Raw genomic sequence first — 17,928 nt, 5'->3', positions numbered from 1 at the left:
TATGCAGCCATAAAAAAGAATGAGATAATGTCCTTTGAAGGAACATGGATGGAGCTTGAGGCCATTATACTTTCACTTAGTGAGGGCTAAAGGATGAGAACAGATGGACACCAAGAGGGGCACAACAAACACTGGGGCCTACTTGAAGGCAGAGTGTGGGAAGAGGGAGAAGATCAGAAAAAATAACTACTGGGTACTAGTCTTAGTACTTTGGTGATGAAATAATCTGTACAACAAACTCCCATGACACAAGTTTGCCTATATAACAAACTTGCACATGTACCCCTGTACTTATAATAAAACTTTTTTTAATGTAGCCTTTTAAAACTATAAGATGTTTCTTGTAAGCCTTGTGGTAACCACAAAGCAAAGACAGCAATAGAGGAAGAAAAGAATGAAGTGTCTACAAATCAGCCAGAAAACAATAAACAAATGACAACAGTAAGTCCTCACATATTGATAATTACCTTGATTGTAAATGAGATTAAATTCTCCAATCAAAAGGCATAGAGTGGCTGAATGGCCAACAAAAATTACCGAGTCACACACTGCCTACAAGATACTAACTTCTCTTGTAAGGACTCACATAGAATAAAAGTGAAGGGATGGAAAAATATATTCATGTAAATAAAAACCAAAAGACAAAAATAGCTACATATATGTATAAAAAAATAGTTTTAAGTAAAAAACTCCCTCCAGAGAGAAAGAAGGTCATTCGTGATAAAGGGGTAAATTCATCAAGGGGCTATACCAATTGTAAATGTATATGCACCCAACATCAGACCACCTAAATATATAAAACAAATATTAATAGATATGAAGAGAGAGATAGACTGTAATATAATAACAGTAGGAGAATTCAATATCCACTTTCAGCAATGGACAAATCTTTAAGAAAGAAAATAAATACCAAACACTGGACACATGCTACACCTTAGACCAAATGGACCTAGCAGATATACACAATGCAGTACATCCAATAGATGTACTGCATTGTGCAGAATACACATTCTTCTCAAGCACATAGAGAATACCTCCAGAATAAATAAAATGTTAAGCCATAAAGAAGTCTTAGCAAATTTAAGAAGGTGGAAATGGCATTAAATATCTTTTCTGACAATGGCATGAGTGTAGAAATAAATAACAATAGGAATTTTAGAAAATTCATAAATACATGGAAATTACACAGCATGCACCTGAACCACCAATGGAGAAACAGAGAAATTATAAATCAAATTTTAAAATGTCTTGAGATAAATTTCGCCTCTGCCACTTACTAGTTTTGAGACATTAGAAATTAATATAATTTCTCTGAGTTCACTGTCATCATCTGTAAAATGCGTATAACAATAGCACCACATTTTATGTTGCTGTGAGGCAGAAATGAGGTAATTTATATAAATGACTTAAGCTGGTGCCTTATACATGGCAAGCTCTCAATAACTGTGAGCTATTTTCATTAGTGAAAGCAAGTCATGATACTGTAAAAGACTTTAACTAGTACCTGTATTTTTTTCTGGTATATAAAGCTGACATTTAGGAAGCCCTATTTTTTTTTCAGATTACCTTTACCAATAGATTTCTTGCAGGTTCATATCCACAGTAGAAATAACTTATTTCTAGTTTTGAAAACATATTTTTAAACCAGTCCCTTAGAAGACTCCTGTGTGATCCACACGAGGAAAACATATTTCCAAGTGCATTCTTTGTCTCAGGGCAAAAATATCATAAAATATGTAAACCAATTTGTAATCTCCTTATTTGCCAAAATCTCATCTATTACATTGTGTTGAGTTATTGCTCAAAATCTCCCTCTCCCTTAGGTAACATCCCCTCATTATCAGGAATAGGTAGTTCCTTCATACATTATTTCCATATTATAAATTACTCAGATAATTGTCATTACGATGATGCTTTAGATTTGTTTAGAGTCCACTGTTTTGATACGAAGAGTAACTGGCCTACGTTCTTCCACAAACCTTGTAAAAATTATTTCATTACTGTTTGTGAAAGTTCATTGAATGATTGTGTAGCATTATCTCTTTAATAAACATTGAATGGAAAATTATAAATGAAAACACTTCCTAAATTCACTCTTGATTTAATTGTTCATTAAAATAACCTCATATTGGATGTGTGTTTTACTCTTAAAAAATTGGCAAACTGCTAATACATCTCACTTAACTGGGCCAAGTCCATGTCTCATTTAACTTTGACTCCCTAGCACCAACTCATTTATTAAGAATAAATGTTTGTTGAATCGAATTAAACAGCCAAACAGCAGACAAATGAAAGTTGTGGTTAGTAAGATAGGCCAGACTCAAACGCTGCTCTTGTGAAAAAGCATTTTTAATCACCTTGTTATTTTCTAGGATGAAATAATCATTTATAAAAATTACATATTTTCCATATTTAGAAAATAATAGTTCTGTATTATGTTAATGTCTGCCTGGGAATAAAATAAGTACCTTATCAAATTCATTGGAATTATAAGAATATAAGTATACCCAAAAGTAGCTGTGAGGATACATTTAAATTAAAACAGCTACAAGAGTTTATGATTAGGTGTTGCTTCATGTTCAATATTGTTTGGGAAAAATGCAGTTTCAATTTATAGAATTACAACACGTATTTTAGGGCTGGAGAGAAGCTTAACATGTCCTTTACTGAACCTAGAGAGGAATGCACTGCAACAGGATGTCCATTCAAAATTGAATAGTGACATAGAAAATGCTGATGATCTCTACTGGAGGAAAGAGGTGGACTATAAGATGCTGCAGATTACTTGTATATTTATTTAACATTCCAGGACTTTATTATTAAAATACTGTAAGCCATATGTGTCTTTTTTTTCCCGCATAGCTCAGTGCCAGAATTTTGAGAAATTTCAACATGCTTTGGTGAGAAAAGAAACAGGTATTTGTTTTCCAAAAGAGTTAAGGCACTGACTGCTTTTGTCCAAAGGATGTATTACTGACCAAAAATGAGCAATCTTGGAAAATCAAAAGGAAGAACTTTCCTGCTGATAAGATGAATATATAGGTAGAGAAAGGAAGGAGTATAAGCTATGTGGGAGCACTAAACCACCTCTCAACTTTAAGTATTAGATAAATATCAATGTCATCATTCTCAGAAACCATTCATTTAAAAATGAAAATTAGAGGATAACAGAAAAGAAATATAGTGTTAGGAGTAATCCATCAGGAAACAAAATGGTTCTGGGTGTTATCTACACACACTCATGCTGAGGGGCTTGAATTCCACTTTTTGCTTTGAAATTTACTGTGCTGGAATTTTCACAGCAAAAGCAAGTTTTGCATAATGACTTCTCAGTGAAAGAGCCGTTAAGCTGCCAGGTATATGCTTCTGGAATAACACGCCATGAGATTCTTTGATGTTGTTTACTGAGTTATTTTCTTTGGAGTATTGTTCTGTAAAATTTGGTAGAAAAAGCATCTCATGATTAGGAAGTTGGGAAAATGCTGAATATTTTATCCTCCTGTTGTAAATTCACAAAATATATTTTTATATTGAAGACTGAAAATTCCTAGAGTAAAAAATATAAACTGAAAACAAAGCAAAAAAATTTGCTAATTTAATAAACACAAATATGTTCTGCATATATATAATTTATATTTATATATAATATAAATATATATTAATATTTATACATATTTATATATACAAAATATATAATTATGTATTATATATAAATACAAATATATTTAAAATATTGCCACAAATCCATTTTTTCACTGAACACCTATTGCTATTTTGTGCGATATGATGATAGGGAACAGAGTCTAATAAAACTGGTTTAAGGCCAGGCGCAGTGGCTAGTGCCTGTAATGCTAGCATTTTGGGAGGTCGAGGCAGGAGGATCTCTTGAGGCCAGGAGTTTGAGACTAGCCTGGGCAACATGAGAAAACCACATCTCTACAAATAATACACAGATTAGCCAAGTGTGATGGTGTGGGCCGGTAGTCCCAGGTACTCAGGAGGCTGAGGTGGGGCTGTAGTGAATAGTGATGGTGCCACTGCACTCCACCCTGGGTGGCAGGGTGAGACCTTGTCTCAAAAAAAAAAAAAAAAAAAAAGGAAAAGCTGGTTTAAGGAATTAAAACCCCATAAATTATGATAGAAACACATTTCCAGGCGATAAGGAGTGGCTGTGATAGCAGCATTCACTTCTATTTTCATGGAGACAATTTTTTCTATTTTTTCCTTTTCATTTTTCATGCTTTTTCCTTTCAGCATACTCTATTAGGAATAAAGTGAAAAATGTCATTTGCTACCCCAGAGGAGCTATTCACTTCACTATAAATAATTACAATAGAACCCGATAAAGGTGTATTGATAATGAGATTTATTAGCTAAGTTTCTCTTGGTAGCAAGCAAAGAAAACCAAATCGAAGTTAGATACATGAAACCTGAGCACAAAAATAAAACCAGGCTCAAAAAAGATCTAGAAAGCAGATGTATCATTTTCAATAACACAGTCACTGAACTGCTTTGAACAAAGGTGGCCTTCCTAAGCAAAAATTCAGAATCTTGTCTGGAGATTCAAAATGAAGCCCGCTGCTGGTAGAATGAATGCATATAAATAAATACATAAGAAATACATATAAACAAAATTTAAATCTATGCATATATAAGTATACTCGAATATCGTTCCTTCAACATTGATTTGTTCAACGTTGTTTCATTATAACGTTGATGAGGAAAAAAATCAATTTCCAGAGGGGCCACTGTCTGTGTGGAGTTTGCACGTTTTCCCCATGTCTGTATGCGTTTTCTCCGTGTACTCCCATTTCCTCCCACATCCTAAAGTTGTGCATGTTAGGTGAGTTGGGGTGTCTACATTGTCCCAGTGTGAGAGAGAGTGTGTGTGTGTGTGTGTGTGTGAGAGAGAGAGAGAGAGAGAGAGTGACCTGCTATGAGATGGCATCCTGGCCAGGACTGATTCCGGCCTTGCTCCCTGAGCTTCCTAGGTATGCACCAGCCACTCTCCCCCTGAACTGGAATACATGGATAAATAATTATTTTACTTGTTTCTATCAATCTTTTAAATGTACTTATAATTCAAATTTATTTCCATGCTTAATACTGGAAGTAAGTTGGTCTTTCTTTACAAGTTTGGTGATGTTTTGTGATGGGAAATATGCCACAAAACTTAATTCTTGTTTATATCAATTAGCCTAGGGTAAAATGGGTTTCCTTACTAGTTCTTCTGTGTAAAGTTGCAGTTTCCAAAAACCTATCAACAACATTAACTGAGGACTTACTATAATATATATGTATATGTAACGACTTTATTGGAAGAAATAGTACAGATGCCCAGCAATGGTGACTATAGGGATTTACTACGAAGTCTATGGAGAAACCAGCCCATTCCCATTAAGTCACTGTCACTCAGCGTGAGTTTGTCAGAGAGTACTCTGTCATGCCATCTTCCAGGATCCCCAGCTTGCTACCTAGAATCAACAAATGTTAACATTTTCATATTTAAGAAACAAAAGTTTTCATGTCAAGATGAAGACCTCTTTGTTTATTTTAATCCCTGCCCAATCTCATTCCCTTCACTTCTTCCCCAGAGGTGGGGATGAATTCCGGACCGTGTTTCACACTTTACGATGCCCAAGCACCCCCAGACACCAGGGCCCAAGACTGCCCATCCCACCCCATCCCACTCCATATATCCACGTAGTTTATAAAGGGAAGACTAATGTGCTTTCCAGGGCCCCATGGAATACCTTCCTCCTCCATCCTTGGAGATCCTGAGCTGCATGCAGATGGGGCAGGGCTGGGTGGAGAGAATGCTGGATATCAACTTTAAACTTGTATGAGGAGGTGCCTTTATTCCTAAATAGTGAGAGTTTTGCAGGCATGCATCAACTGGACACCTTTATTGCTTTGAAAACCAGATAACTTTATTGCCAACAATGGTAAAACTGAAAGGAAAAAACTGAAGAGAACGTTCTGGAAGGGCAACATGCCCACCCTGTCTGGCGGCCCAACCCGGTGAAGGCACCCCGTGGCTGTGGGGCCCATCTGGGCTCAGGGCTCCTCCCCACTGCGGCCCAGGGTGAGCTTGTCACACAGGTACTCTGCCAGGCCGGTTTCCCGTGGCCCACATCTTGCGCAGGTTGCTCAGGTAGCCACTCAGCTCTTTGATGGCCTTGACCTGCTGGTTCAGGAAGTGGCTCTCCAGGAAGTCGCACAGCTGGGGGTCACCCTTCTCCATGGCCAGGTAGTGCAGCTCCAGGAGGCTGTAGTTGACACTCTCCTCCAGGTGGAAGGCACACTCCATGGCCTCGAGCCCACTCTCCCAGTATTCACGCTCTGGTTTCCAGATGTCAGGAAGGCAGATGCGGCCACCGCGCAGGTTCTGCAGCATTATCAGCTTCTGGGCGTGCTCCCTCTTCTCTTGCGACTGGCTCAGGAAGCAGCGGCTGAAACGCTCCAGGGTCACGTCGTCCCGGTCTAAGTAGAAGGCCATGGACAGGTACACACAGGAGGCGTGGAGCTCCAGGTTGACGTGGCTGTTGACGGCGGCGTCGCAGTCGGGGTGGTAGTTTTGGCGCACTTACCATAGCGGGGCGGTCAGCGGTCGCTGGCAGTGGCTGAGTCTGTGACAGGACCGGAAGTGGGCAGTGGAACCGCTTCTGGGGGGTGGGTCGCGCTCCGCAGGGGCCGAGATATGTTCCATGTAGGACTTCAGTTGATTTAATGAAGCCCACCCACATTAGGGAGGGCTATCATCTTTACTCAGTCTGATTTAAATGCTAATCTCATCCTAATTCATCCTCAAAGGCACAGCCAGAATAGTGTTTGACCAAGTATTTGGGCACTCTCAGACCCAGTGAAGTTGAAACATAAAATTAACTCACAGTATTATTCATGATAAGTCCAGAGTGAACAGATACAATTTCTAGTATTATAATCTGTGAAAACTCTTTGTTTGGACTTTCACTTATCTTCATCATTTAAAAAACAGTTACACAATTGATAAGACAAAACACGTTCTGGCTCAGTGTCAGTGATTAGCTCTCATCTACACATTCAATACATTTCTACTGAGTATCTATTAGTTACCAGATATTTTTATAGATACTAATATAAAAACTTGTTCTAAATATTCCTCGTACTTTCATTTTTTTTGTAGCTGAGCAATATTCAACGTTCTGCATCATCCCTTCTTGTGGTGCAAGTTTTCTTTTGAATGCGTCTATAGTAATACACGCAGTAGACGCCATGATGTACTCATAAGGAAGTGGACCATAAGTAGTTGGTGGCTTATCTCTTTCTCTTTCTCTGTGTGTGTGTGTGTGTGTGTGTGTATGTGTGTGCATATATTTACATATCTGTGTATATATGCATATGAATAAACAAAATCACTTTTTAATGAGAGTAGTGAAAGTGGTGCATCAATCCAAAACCAGTATTACCTGTCTCTGGGCTGTTCACTCTATATTAATTATTTCATTATCACAGAAACATTCTGAATTAATTTTTATTATTATCACCCATATCTTACAGATAAATAAATTGTGAATTAGAGCATTTGTAACATACTAAAACACACTTTCCAAAATTTTACTGGTATGAACACTTAACATGAGACCTACTCTAACATATTTTTTAGTGCACAGTAGAGTATGATAGACAGTAGAGTATGATAGTGGCAATGATGTGCTGCAGATCTTAAGAGTTTATTTTTTTTCTTTTTTCTTTGTTTCCCTCCCTTTGGTTTTTTGTTTGTTTGTTTCATTTTCTTCATTTTTTGTTTTTGAGACAGAGTCTCACTCTGTTGCCCAGGCTGGAGTGCAGTGGCCCCATCTTGGCTCACTGCACCCTCCACCTCTGCAGGTTCAAGTGATTCTCGTGCCTCAGCCTCCCGAGTAGCTGGGTACCACCACACTGGTAAAGTTTATTCATCTTGATCAATGGAAACCTTGTAACCATGGATTAGTAACTCCCGTTGCCTTCTCCCCCAGCCCTTGGCAACCATCATTCTATTCCTTGATTCTATGAATTTGACTATTTTTGATACCCCATATAAGTGGAATCAGGCAGTGTTTATCTTTTTCATTACTGGTTTATGTCGCTTAGCAATCCGTTGCAATCATTTGGCATAATGTCTTCCAGGTTCATCTATATGTGGAATTTTTTCTTTTTAAAGGCTGAATGGTAATTTATTGTATGTATATCCCACGTTTTCTTTTTCCGTGCCTCTGTTGATGGACATTTAGATTGTTTCCACATCTTTTGAGCTCACAACTTGTAAATAGCAGACAGTGACACTCTTAGTTGTATTCCTCCCTACGTAGTTTGGAAAGTTTTGCAGGACCATGAACTCCTCTAGGACAAAGACTGTGTGTAATTTGCTCAATGATCAATTCCACATAGTAAGGGTTCAAAAATATTATTTAAAGGATTGATCAGCCTGTTAAAAGTTTTAGTCTTATTATTTCTCCAAATTTAAACAATGAGTGGGAGTGGACGTTGATTATTTATTTAAACAGTGTTTCCTTTGGAAGAAAAAAGAATCAGTGACACTCAATGTTGAGAAATTCTTACAATTTTAATATTCACTGAGATAAAACTAGTATAAAAATGTGTATGCTTAAAGGTATGTTTTTATATCTGTAAAATAAACAATTTATAAGTTTTAGAAATAAAACTGTAAAAGTAAAAACTAAGAAATTTCTATTGTATTTCACATTGTGTTTTTTGTCTTAAACACAATCACTTCTCGCTGAGAATAGATCTAGTTTCTGTGGTGCAAGTTTTCTTTTGAATGTGCCATGCCTATATACCCTGATATACTTGGAGTATCTTCATTCTTGAGCACTCTTTTTTACTGAAATGTTTGACACACCTTATTTTACATAATGATTCATAATGTAATTTTTCTTTCAGGAAATGTAAGCCATCCTTTAAATATTGTCCAGTCAAGTTCTTTTTTATGAAGTTGTGAAACGTAAAGTGATACTTTATTCTGATGAAGTTTGATTTTTTTCATAAATTACAATAAAGAGTCTCGAGAACTTCAATAACTGAAGGTGCTGCAGTTTCCTTCTGTTAATATATTATTCCTTTCCTAATCATCACTTTGCAGCTGGTAAAATAAGCCAACATGACTATATGGGTGAACATGAGACAACTTCATTTTTACACTAAGAAATGCCATCTGGCAGCAATCTCACTTAGCAGGATTGAAAACACACATCCAAATAAGAACACTGAATTTTTGTGGCTGTATTGAACTGTAAAGAGATCGAGATAATCCTGAAAATGCTTAGAGTAATTTTTCATTTAGATGTAACACAAGGAAAGATCTATGGGATTATCAAATACAGATACAGCATACTGAATTTTAATGGCATGAACACATCCGGTATTCAATAATTATTTTTTGAGGACTTAATGTATGTTAGTCTTTGTGCTAAATGCCAAATGATTGCAACAGACATTGGCTTTAATCTCATGGGCCCAGGAGCCTGTTTTGGTTCATTTTCTTTGCCAGTAGAATATATATATATATATATATATATATATATATATATATATATATGACAGATATATATATGACAGTTATATATATGACATATATATGACAGATATATATATCTGACATATATATGTCAGATATATATATGACATATATATATATATATATATATATATATATATATACATCTGACAAAAGCCATAGGGAAAGGATTCCCTATTTAATAAATGGTGCTGGGAAACCTGGCTACCCATACGCAAAAAACAGAAACTGGACCCCTTCCTTACACTTTACACAAAAATTAACTCAAGATGGATTAAAGACTTAAACATAAAATCTAAAACCATAAAAACCCTAGAATAAAAGCTAGGCAATACCATTCAGGACATAGGCATGGGCAAAGACTTCATGACTAAAACACCAAAAGCAATTGCTACAAAACCCAAAATTGACAAATGGGATCTAAATAACTAGAGAGCTTCTGCACAGCAAAAGAAATTATCATCAGAGTGAACAGGCAACCTACAGAATGGGAGAACATTTTTGCAATCAATCCATCTGACAAAGGGCTAATATCCAGAATTTATAAGGAACTTAAACAAATTTACAAGATAAAAACAACCCCATCGAAAAGTGGGCGAAGGATATGAACAGACACTTCTCAAAAGAAGACATTTATGCGGCCACCAAACATGAAAACAAGCTCATTATCACTGGTCATTAGAGAAATGCAAATCAAAACCACAATGAGATACCATCTCACACCAGTTAGAATGGCGATCATTAAAAAGTCTGGAAACAACAGATGATGGCGAGGATGTGGAGAAATAAGAATGCTTTTACACTGCTGGTGGGAGTGTAAACTAGTTCAAACATTGTGGAAGACAGTGTGGTGATTCCTCAAGGATCTAGAACCAGAAATACCATTTGACACAGCAATCCCATTACTGGGTATATACCCAAAGGAATGTAAATAATTCTACTATAAAGACACATGCACATGTATGTTTATTGCAGCACTAGTTATGATAGCAAATACTTGGAACCAACCCAAATACCCATCAATGATAGACTGGATAAAGAAAATGTGGCACATATACATCATGGAACACTATGCAGCCATAAAAAAGAATGAATTCATGTCCTTTGCAGGGGTATGGATGAAGATGGAAACCATTATCCTCAGCAAACTAACACAGGAACAGAAAACCAAACACTGCATGTTCTCACTCATAAGTGGGAGTTGAACAATGAGAACACATGGACACAGGGAGGGGAACATCACACAACAGGGCCTGTCAGAGGGTAGGGGGAAAGGTGAGGGAGAGCATTAGGACAAATACCTAATGCATGCATAGCTTAAAACCTAGATGATGGGTTGATAGGTGCAGCAAACCACTGTGGCACATGTATACGTATGTAACAAACCTGCACGTTCAGCACATGTATTCCAGAACTTAAAGTAAATAAATAAAATTTAAAAAAAGAAAATATATATGTCCATTGTCTCTCTCTCTCTCTCTCTAGATATATATATATATATATATATATATATATATATATATATATATAACTGATCCTATATATAGGATGAATAAATATGTTAGTTGCTAATAAATTGATAATCTATAAAATATGTGCTAATATATTTACTTTAAATTATTAAAATATATTCAATAATATTTTCTTTGCTATTTTTACTTCTATTGTCACAAACACAGAAATTGCTACAGAAGTTCTTATATCTTCTCCTACATATAGTGGTAAATTTTATGGAAAAATAGATTTGATGTAATTATGTTACTCAGCCTAAAGACCCGGAATATCTTGGTTGAAAGTATACATATTTTGCTTCACCAAAATCCAGTGTAAATTTTTCCTAACATGCTAGGAGAAAAGCATAATCCTTGCAAAACCTTTCCCTATGATTCCATAAGCTACTACGATATTAACCCAGTATGTTAAGAGAGTAAGTTATGTTTAATGTGATCATTATTTTTATAAGTTGACATGAGTAATGGCCTCTGAGTTTTTAATTTTCTGAACTTTTCTTCCACATTCTCAATGGTTTATTTGTTGACTTCACCTTTCATAAAAATATGATAAGGACTTTAACCAACTAATGTTAAAACTCAGTGAAACGCACAATTTACAAAAGTAAAAGTCTTGTAAAATGTTTCCTATGTATTATTTACATTTATTACCTTCCTTCTGAGCTTTTCATTCTTCAATTCTTGTTCATACATGAAAAATAAACAATATGATTTTGACTTGGTTTCTTGGAGTCTTTTGCCATTTTCCCAGTACGTCTTTTAATATTTAAGGACAGTTACATCTATTTAGGGAGTTTCAAATTTCTAGAAAGTATATTACTTTTAGTAGATTCCTGCCAATATGATTGTAAATCTCATTTATTTTAATATGAATTAATATGATACACTTTAGGTAGAAATATTATTAACATTTCACTTTTGCTTATGTGTACGGTGCTATTCAGTTATGCTTTCTTACATGACAAACAATCCATGAGGAAAGGCTTATTAATAATCTGCTAAGTGCTGGAGGCAGTAGTACTCCAGTCTCATTAGTAATCTTATCTGTTGATTTTCTCCTGCCAGGAAAGAGGTGATTCTTGAAACGAATGGCAGTAATACAAATTTATACAGCATATGTATACTCAAGCAGTAATATGAATTTATACAGCATAGGTATACTCAAAGAGGAATTTGTGTGCAAAGACAAAGCCTAGCATTTCTTTATATAACCTAAGTTGAAGATGCATTGTAAAGGAACTGGTGGTTTGAGAAGGAAGGTGAGGCACACACAGACAATTTGAATGGGAAGAGGCTGTTGAAACTGAAAATTGAGAAGGGAACTATGAAAAATAATTCTTAAAAGGCAACCCTCTTCACTTTGACTGCCTGCATGTATGGCAAATTCCTTGGCTTGGGGTGAAAGAGGAAAGCTGTGCTGAGAGCAGCTACTGGTAGCAGGGCATATGATTGTGCAGGGCATATGTACATGCAGGTGTTGCAACATTGCTTAGCATTCCTCAGACCTTAAATCACTGTCAAGGACTAAAAACTACAATGATGACTGGAAATATCTGTTTCACATCCAAAATAATCTATTTAGAATTGCTTCCTTAGTTCACCAGGTCTCTATCAAATATCAGTGCTTTTAGTTCCTTCCAAATCATCACTCTGGCCTGTAATCCAATGTATCCCTGAATTATGCTATAGAGAAAAATGCAATTTCCTCCATGTGGGTCTCCCTCCTTAAGTTTTTCTTCCCCACATTAAACACCTCTAACATTTAGAAAAAGACAATAGTTTCTAAATGAATCCAGGTGCACAACTGTCCAAATCATGAAAATAACTTCCTAAATCCTTATTCATTGATAAATATGTTGATCAAATCAGTGTAAGTATTTCAGTTGATCAGTTTGTCTACAGAGATTGCAGCTACAAAATGAAAAACCACATTCAGCTTATTCATTTGTTATAAATGTAAAAGGAGCAAAGGAAAGGATTAGAGGTAGAGAATATCTCTGGTTTTGCATAGAATATTGTGATTCCTATACCTTCTAAGAGGTAGAACATAAAAGGAAAGTCCACTTCCTTTTTTCCCAGAGACACCGGTTTTTAGACTATGGGGCTGATTTTCCTAGCCATGCTATTAAATATAATTGGTTAGATTACATTCTAAATTAAGCCAGTTCATTGGAGTAAACCTCTGTACAGGACACTTGGCATTATAAGGCTGTTACATAGCTGGTTGATGTAGCATACCCTTCAGACTCTTTGAAGGAGTACTGTTGTGTCAAATGAGCACAAAGGTAATAATATAATAGAACTATTTTTATAAAATCACAACTCAACACTTTGTTACAGGTTCAATAATATCTTAGAAAACTGTGGTGTGTTCACACATGTATTGTGTACATACATTTGCCTATACATATTAGGCTTTGATCACTAACGTTAAAACCAGCTAAACTTTGGACCTTTATGTGAATTGTGGTATGAATATATGTGTATATATGCATGTTATTTTTAAGAGCTGTGGTTTTAACATAGAATTAACAGCCCGTATTTCAAAATTGCGGTTAAAATTGTAACAATCTGTCTGTAAATAATACTAATATTGCATATTTTTGCCTGCTCGTCACACGTTGGACATTAGCCAGGTAAAGTGGACACTACTGAGAACATGGCTTTTAGCTGGTCATGTGTGTATGTGTACAGTACTCTGTAAATTTTGAATTCTGTAAAAGACGCAAATGTTGCATTCGAAGCCAAAGAATAAGATTAAGACAGCACTCGTGGACAACCAAGATTATTGATTATTCTACATTATTCATACCCATGATATGAAGCGATTCTGGATTTTTTTTTTTTTGCTAGCTACTAGAAAATAAGCTAAGATTTATGACAGCTTGTTGAATGCATCTACCAAAATTCCATCAATAGGAAAGTGAGACTAGTGTTTTTTGATTAAATCAGAGGATATGACACAGTAACATTTACCTGTCCTCAAAGTTTTATTACTTTAACCATAAACAAAATTGCGAAGATTTTAGCCATTTGTTGTCCTCTAATTATATACTAGATAATTTCATTTGTAGCTGAACCACCTTATAAAATAGAGCTGCGTCTGCTCGATTATTTTCTAAATATTACATTCTATTTATATTTGTGAATTGAATGGACCAGGTGATACATATGCATGCAAGGAGACAGGAATACTGTCATATTTTTGTATAATTGATCTATACAAGGAAATAGAGTGAATCTTCTAGAGATATAAAAATACTAGCCTGACATTGTTCATTTTTACTTTTTGAGAACTTGTGTAATTCATTTGTTCTCTTTTCGCCTCAAGTTCTTTATTAATATCAGTAGTGCTGGACTATATCCTGTCTGAGATACTGTGATCAAATTATTATGTATCCAGGGATTTCAGCCCTTGGTTGTAAATCATTATCAATGGGAGGAATTTTGATTCAGCAAGCTCAGGGCAGAGCCTTGGCATATATACTTTTAAGATGTGCCACAAGTGATTCTGATAATTCAGCCAAGGTATGGAATAATTCTTCTATGCATTTTTATTCAAAGAACAAAATGGAAATCTTTAAGTCTATTATTTCTTAGGCCTTAACTATATTTTATACCTTGCTGAGAAAAACTATCAGTGGGTGTAGCAGTGGTAAAATTGCTGCAGTGTATCTCATTATAAGACAAGTACATTGTTACTGGTAGAAAAATGATCAAAATGAATAGTGTATTAATCAGATTTCTCCAGAAAGATAAGAAAATAATAGGAGTTATACATATCTCCTATTATTTTACATATATGTAGAGAGAGCGAGCGAGAGGAGGGTGATATATAGGATAATAGGAAATAGTTGAATACATAGAATATAGAAATAATAGGATATATATATTATATATATCCTATATATTATATATAAATATATAATATATAATATATATCCTATTATTTCCTATTATATAATATATATATCCTATTATGCATTATATATTATATATCCTATTACATATATTATATAATAGGAAATATATCCTATTATTTCCATATTCTATATATTCAACTATTTCCTATTATCCTATATATAAATATATATAATATATATAATTTATATGTTTTATATATATATATAGAGAGAGAGAGAGAGAGAGAGAGGGAAATTTAAAGGAATTCATTCACGTGACTGTGGGGGTTGGCAAATCCGAAGTCTGTAGAGCTGGTTGTGGGTTAGAAATTCAGGCAAAAGTTGATGTTGCAGTCCTGATTCAGATGGCTGGAAACTCAAACAGATTCCTGTGTTTCAGTCTGGAGAGAGAATTCCATCTTCTTTGGAGAATTTTGTCTTTTTCCTGAAAGCCTTCAACTGATTGGATGATGCTCACCCCTCCTATGGAGGGTAAATCTGATTTACTCAAAATCTACTATATAAAATGTTAAATCACATCCAAAAAATACCTTCACAGCAACATCTAGACTGTTTGACCAAATATTTGGGCACCATAGCCTAGCCATGTTGACACAGAAAATCAACCATCACAGAAAGCAAACTTAGCAAGAGCTAATAAAAGCAAAAGAATTCCAAAGACGGTTGGATCAGAGTGAACAAGATTGGGTATCTGAGAAAGGCTGGCAGGTGCTGCGTGTGGGTGGAAGAGACAGCAAGGTTGCAGATAACTGGAGTCTGCTGGAGCATGAAAATGGTGTCCTGAGTTAAGTATGCAGTAAAGGTTGTAGGTAACTAAGAGCAGTCAGAGGCACACAAAGATGTCAGAACTGGGAATACTTAGGCTCCATTAAACCAGTGCACTTCATCGCATTGATTTTCATTGTTTGTTCTCATTCCCTTGTTTGCTTATTCATTACATGCTGCTCCACTCAGAGCATTTTGACTTGCTTGAACATTTCTTTATTAGCTTGTTGGTGTTGGTTTTGCTTGTCAGCTACACTATTCATTTCTGGAGTAACACTTCATACTAAGACAGTTGGTGCTTCTTGACTGAACAGGCCAGTTGTAATTTCTCTGCACTCTACAGTGATGTCAGTTTTCTTCAACTCAAGAAGGGCAGTTTGCACGAGTAAGTTGCTTTCACTCCTAGTTTTTTTTTTTTTTTTTTCACTGTCAGTCACCAAACTTTGTATCTTCTTTACTCTTCTATCATGACTTCATTAACCTGTGGGCCCACCAGGTATGTGCATGTTACCTAAGGGAATTATTCCGTTCTCAGGCTCCATCTAGTATATGCAGAAATTTAATTTTCCCCAAATTTGGTTACTTTGGATAATACCATTACTACTGTGGTTTTTAATCTCTTTGAAAGTCTTTGGGGCCTATAAAAGGCAAAGGGCTTTAGAAAAGTAATTCTTACTTATTGGTGTGTATAATTTAAAGACCATGTGAAATGTAGATTACTGGCTCCACTTAGAAAAAAAATATGATTTACTGTATATGCGGGGGGGACAACAAGTATGCATTTTAAAGAAGCTACAGCTTTCTCTCTTGTATGATTAATAGTGATTTGTTGATAATTCATCATGATGCAATCTATTGTTTAAAATGGAAACCTTTTATTTTAGAATAATTTCAGATTTATGAAACATTTGCAAAGGCTGTACAAAGCATTTTCATGCACATTTCACTCAGCTTCCCCTAAAATTAATATCTTACATTGTACATGCATTTAAACTAAAAAATTAACATTGAAATATTACTATTAACTAAACTTCAGACTTAATTCAGATTTGGAGATTTTTTACGCCCATGTCCTTTTTCAGTGCCAGGATCCAACCCAGCCTGCCACATTGAATTTAGTTTTCATGTCTCTTTAATCTAAAGTCTATGACTGGTTCTCAGTCTTTACTTGTTTCCCATGACCTTTATGGTTTTGAGGAGTACTTGAGAACTTTGTAAAATGTCCCTGGACTTGAGTTTGTTAGATGTTTTCTCCTCATTAGACTAGGATTCCGGAATTTAGGGGAGAATACTACAGAAGTGAAGTGTCTTTCTCATCACATCCTATCAGAGAAGTGCATGATACCAATGCGACCTCTCACTGTTGATATTAACATTGATCACTTGCTTAAGGAGAGAACCGCCAGGCTTCTCCACTAAAAGGTCACTATTTTTTCCCATTCCATATTTTACTGTTTAGAATCCAGCTCACACCCTGGGGAGGACAATTAACTTCCACCTCCTGAAGGGAGGAGTATCCCTGTACATTTTCTGAAATTCTTTGTAAAAATATTTGTACCTTTTTCCTCATTTATTTGTACAATTATTTATATCAGTATGGACTCATGGATATTTTATTTTATATTGTGTTATAATTTTTAAATTTTAATTCATTTTGTTGCCTAAATTGTTTTAACTTTGGCCATTGAGTGCCCTTTCAGTTTGGCTCCTGATCTGCTTCTATTCTTTTGTTTTCTGAGAACTTCCATATTTTCTGGCATTACATAATACTCCAGGCTAATCTTGTGTTTTCACTGCCCCAGGCCTAGAATTACTCATTTCTCCAAGGATATCTCTGTTTTGTTTTGCTTTTGTTATTTTAGAGAATGGTATTTAGAAACCAAGATTTGGGCACTGGATGTACTTGTTACTTGGGTGTCATTTTTCTCTAGTTTCTCAGCAGAGACAGAGCTATAAAACATAAGCATGTATACTAACCAATATGTACACACATCTATAATTATTTCTTTAGCTATATACCTCTATATGTTAAACTACTGTGTATTATACATTTTTTGTTTTCTGTTCTTTGTTTTCTTATTAAGTTTTAAGAATTATTTATGTATTCTAGATGTGAGTCCCTTGTATAATATTCTACTGTGAAAAGTGAAAAAAATGAAGTGGCTTTAAGGAA

The 17,928-nt window shown here is 35.3% G+C and overlaps 1 long non-coding RNA gene and 1 pseudogene across 1 annotated transcript in view; both read right to left on the bottom strand.

Moving 5' to 3' along the window:
• Positions 1-17,928, bottom strand: part of LOC134809372 (uncharacterized) — a 205,483-nt gene that overhangs the window by 128,593 nt on the left and 58,962 nt on the right. The window lies entirely within an intron of this gene.
• Positions 5,850-7,256, bottom strand: LOC473555 (ferritin heavy polypeptide-like 17; annotated as a pseudogene).

This window comes from Pan troglodytes, chromosome X, assembly GCF_028858775.2.
Source record: "Pan troglodytes isolate AG18354 chromosome X, NHGRI_mPanTro3-v2.0_pri, whole genome shotgun sequence".
Classification (NCBI taxonomy): domain Eukaryota; kingdom Metazoa; phylum Chordata; class Mammalia; order Primates; family Hominidae; genus Pan; species Pan troglodytes.
The sequence above is the reverse complement of the archived record's forward strand: the minus strand, read 5'-3'. Positions and strand labels throughout refer to the sequence as shown.